Here is a 5041-nt window from a genome sequence, read left to right on the forward strand (position 1 = left end):
TACAAGTTAGCATTTATATTGCAACAAGTGACACGTAAATGCGTATGTTTGTCTTCCCAGCGGCCATAAAATATATCCGCCTCCCTCCCGGGGCTCCTGGGAGCCAGACAAACCGCCCGTGCTCTGGGGTGATGATAAACTCCGCAGCAAATCTTCCCTCCTGTCAGGGCAGAACTGTTCAATCAACAGAGTGGGAGCATGTCTTTGTGAAATTAGCACAGGAGAAAATACGGCCTGGGCCCGGGGACGCGGCAGCCGGAAGGGGACGGACCTCGAAAGCGAGCCTCCGGTGCCCCCTTCGTGGCCTGGGCCTGGGCTTTAGGAGGGCACATCCAGGAAGTGGCACAGGCCTGCTGCCGGGGAGGAGGGCAGGGCCCCCAAGAAGCCGGGCTGTGTGGCCTTCTCCTTACCGCGCTGAGAGGCTGGGCCTCCGTCTGCCCGAAGCCCACTGCTGGCTCACGATGACCGTTTCTCTGCTTCCCGGTGCAGCGTTTATCGCACACATATTCTACCCCGACCTTGGCTAAGGGCTCCGTGTCCTTAAACCCTCTAACGGCCACTGGGTCTGCACCACCTACCCAGCGCGCAAGTGAGGGCTGAACATTAGGAAGGTGAAGTGATTTGTCCAGCCGTGGACCCGCCTCCCGCAGCACCAGGCCAGGAGCACTTGTGAAATCCAGGCAAATGTGTCATCAATAAACCATAACCCAGCAGCCTGGACAGGCCCCGGTGCCACTCACTAGGTCCTCAGATGGGGCCGTGTGCTTCCCCTGCGCCCAGGCTAGTCCACCTCGCTCCAGCGCGCCCCTGCAGCCCTGCTCCTGGGCGGTGTGTGTGGGGGCCGGGCTGGAGCCGGGCGGGGTAAATGCCCATGGCTGTCACCAGGCAATGCCAGGACTCCAGGCTTCTGGTTCGAATGCTCAGCACGAACAGGCATTTTCATCCGCCAGCCGCCCAGTCTCTACTGGGCCTGCTGTGTGCCAGGCACCGGGACCCAGGAGGGAAAGAGGAGTTCTCCGCCCTCGGGAGCTTTGGCTCCAGGGGTGGGATCGCGGCTGGCGGGCAGAGGGCCTCCCTGCCCAGGCATGGCCACACGGAGACTGATGCCCAGCTCAAGCCTGCCCTGGAGGTGGGAAGGCGGGAGAGAGCCGGCCAGCCGGGGGACAGTGAGGAAGGAGGTCAGGGGGGTGAGACGCCACATTCCTTCTCCCCGACCACCGCAGGAAGCAAGCCCGCCGGGGCCAGAGGACCTGTGTGTCTGTCTGTCTCCCGGCTCCGGGCCGCGCCCCTGCCGGAGGGCCGACATCCATAAAGGAACACCTGCGTGCGTTCAGGCCGGCTCCACACAGAGACCGCGCCCAAGGCCAGCCCCTCCGTCCGGCCGACGAGGACCTGAGTCGGGTGCTGGTGCCCTGAGCCCCTGCGAGATGGGGACAGCAGCAGCAGGAGCCTTCACAGGTTCCTGTGACTAACGTGGTCAGGAAGCGCTCAACATGGCCTGGCCGCTGCCCAACAGTGACCCCAGGACGCAACTGCTTACCTTAATGACAAACACACGCGCTCGTTCCCAGGGTGGCTGGAACACAGCCCACAGAGTCTGGCCCCCAAGCAGCAGCCGTTCCCTCCTGTCCTGGAGGCCAGGCGTCCGGGATCCCGGCGCGAGGGAGGGCCGCTTCCTCCCGAGGCCTCCCTCCTGGGCTCGCACGCGGCCCGTCTCCAAATCACTTAGCTTCCCCGTGAGCAAGTTGGGAGCTGCAGTGTGTCCTGCGGCCCAGCCTGGTGCGTCACACCGTCACCTGGGCCGTGCCCTCCCGGCGCCCCAGGTCAGCCCCACCCGCTATGGGCTGGGGATCGCCCCCCTGGAGGCTGACTCAACAGGAACGGGCAGCAGCTACGGGGGCAGGTGGAGGCCCGCAGGTTACAGACTGAGGTGAGAGAGGCTGACTTTGCCCACAGCTAGAAAGCGGGGGCATGGCCAGAGCTACACGGGGCAGGCTGGGTCTCGGCCACCCTGCCGCACCGCCTCCATAAATGCCACCTGGCGTTTCTACGGTGACCGACCTCCAGGCGTCCGACGGCCCTTGTGGCAGACTGGCAGGTGGTCCCCGGGACTCGGCCCAGGGTCCGCCCTGACGAGAAGAGCATCCTCTCTGGGGTCACACATGTAAGGCGGGTGTCACGGCAGGGACGGGAGAGGCCGTGGTCTGTCAGCGGATGGGCTGGGATTCTACAGAATCCAGCAGGGAACCAGCCAGGGGTCAGGCAGCCAGGGCCTCTGCCGGAGAGACGCATCAAACAGCGACGTCCGCAGGGAGGCGGGAGGAAGTGGCTCGGACCGTGGCTCGCGGTAGCCACCTGTGGGCGGCGGCTCCATCCCAGCCGTCAGAGTCAGGCCTGATGAGCAAAACTCTCTCTGCGCCTGTAAGGTGGAGCCAAGACTACTTCCTCTCAACTCGTGTAAGGGTGTGAAACCACATGTCGCCCCACCCTGACCACTGGGGCGTGTAGCCGACCGCCCGGACCTAGTGCTGAAAGACAGCGCCTCTCTTCTTCTGGCCACAGAGGCCTTGGGCCAGACCGGACAGTGCGGGCCCCTCTGCTCTGCGCCATTGGGGTTTCAGGTGGAAAGCAGGTCGGCAGGGAGCCAAAGGGCGGGGGCCTGAGCGACCTTCACTCATAGGCCTGGTGCCCCGGCCAAACGCTCACACGGCGGGGCACCAGGGCCCCCACATGTCTCTCATATGCTCAACATGTAGCACACAGGTGTGCGTCCCCCTCAAGCCCCTACAAGACCCCCACAACCCCCACAAGTGCCTCGCAAGTGCTCAGCCGATGTGACCACCATATGACCATCACACGCCCCACACGTGCTCCCAGAGGCCCCAAGTGGCCTCCATGCAACACCCACATGCTCCCTCAGTGTGTGCTCTGCTGCCACCATGTGCCACACACACGGTCCCCACATGCCTCCCATGTACCCCCACGTGCCTGCCACACGGCCCCATGCAAACTCACATTAGACCCACGTGCCCCCCACGAACCCTCCAAATTGCCTCCCTTGCGGGTTTCCTGTGTGGCCCACATGCAACCAGCATGCGATCACGTGAGTCTCCTTCACTCACGGGTCTGGGGCCTTCCCCGGACACTCGAAGGCGGGGCTCAGATGGGCCGGGCACTGGGGCCCCCCACAGGGCCTCCCCACATACCCCTCAGATGCCCCCACTTGCCTGTCACAGGGCCCCTGCAGGTCCCCCCACGTGGCCCATGTCCACCAGCACAGCAGGTGGGTGCGGGGAGGGGGCGTCAGGACGTCAAGGTGGACGCTGTACGGCTTCTGACCCGTCCCTGGAAGCGGGGCCCCTGGGGCTCAGCTCTGGCCATAAGGCAGCCGGAGCCAAGGTGCAGGATCCCAGCCCACGTCTGGGGTCACTGAGCCCCACTGTGAGCTGGGGGCCTTGCTCAGGCCTCTGACCTGACTACAGGAGGTGCAGTGTGTCTGGAATCCCGGTGATGAAGCCTTTGCCTCCAGCACACACGAGACCTCGTTGATACCACGAGCCTGAAGCCACGCTTGACCCCTGCCCCTGGGAAGCCAAAGCATGCCCTGCGAACAGCAGTGCTCTTCCCCTCGTTTAGGCTGGGGAGCAGGGCTCCACGAACCTCACAGAGGTCAGCGGGGAGGGGTCCCCAGGTTTGTGGGGCATCGGGTCTCTTCTCTGGGGGCCGCTCAGCTCTGCCATGGGAGCTCGAAAGCAGCCACGGATGACACGGAAACGGCTACACTGGTGTGGGGCGCCCTGGTTATGGCCCTGCCCTGAAGCCTCCAATGGACTCGGACCCTTTCTGCCAGCCCTCCCCCCAAACCTGGGCAGCCAGCTCTGTGGCAACCCCAGCAGGACCCCAGCAGGTGGCGCCAGGCCACCACCCACAGCTCTGACACGCCCCCCCCCCCCCGGCCCCCGGCCCCCCCTGGGCGGCCTGGGGCTGAGCCTAGGAGGGGGATACTCAGGTGGAGAGCAAGACTGGGATCCCCAATGGCCCCCCAAACAAGGGCCTGCAAACAAACAGCCTGTGTCAGCGGCTTCCCCTGGCCCTGCCACCAAGGTGGCCCTGAGGACGCAGCCCCATCCTCACTCTCGTCCTCAGGGTTCTGCACCTGGCGGTGGCAAGGCAGCAGCCTCTTTTTTTCTTAATTTTTTAAAATATTTTTATTTATTTCATTTTTTTAATGTTTTATTTATTTCTAGGTGAGAGAGAGAGAGACAGTGTGAGCAAGGGAGGGTCAGAGAGAGAGGGAGTCACAGACTCTGAAACAGGCTCCAGGCTCCGAGCCGGCAGTCAGCACAGAGCCCGACGCGGGGCTCGAACCCACGAACCGCGAGATCATGACCTAAGCGAGAGTCGGACGCTTAACCGACTAAGCCCCTTCTTGATTTTTTAAACTGTTTATTATTTGAGAGAGTGCGCGTGCGCAGGCACAGGTGGGGGAGGGGCAGAGACAGAGATACAGATTCCGAAGCAGGCTCCAGGCTCTGAGCTGTCCCCAACGTGGGACTCGAACCTGTGAACCGTGAGATCATGACCTAAGCTGAAGTTGGGTGGTTAACGGACCGCACCCCCCAGGTGCCCCTGGAGTTGTTTAAACACACGCATGGGCACACAGGGTCACAAAACAGAAATGCCTCACAGAGGGCCATGGTAAGGAAACCGAGCTAGGGGGACACACGTCTATAAAGCAAGCTTTGCAACTTTGGGGATGGAAGAGAGGAATGGTTGAGAGTAAAGAGAATCCCCTCTGCTCACACTCAGGAGGGGTAATGGGTGCCAGGGGAGGGGCGGTACATGGTGGGAGGCAGCTTCCCAGAGGAGAGGCTCTTTGGGGCCTTGAAGGGTGAGTAGGAGCTCGGCAGGTGGAGAAGCACCAGAGGACCGAAGGAGCAGGTGTGAAGGAAAAGGTCACGTATGAGGGCAAGAGGCCTCCTCGCAGAGCCCAGGAGGGGCCTGTGTGCCCGTCCCAGGGGGAGAGGGCTGTGGGGGGGGG

This window comes from Hyaena hyaena, unplaced genomic scaffold (genome assembly GCF_003009895.1).
Source record: "Hyaena hyaena isolate Hyena2069 unplaced genomic scaffold, ASM300989v1 scaffold_823, whole genome shotgun sequence".
Taxonomy (NCBI): domain Eukaryota; kingdom Metazoa; phylum Chordata; class Mammalia; order Carnivora; family Hyaenidae; genus Hyaena; species Hyaena hyaena.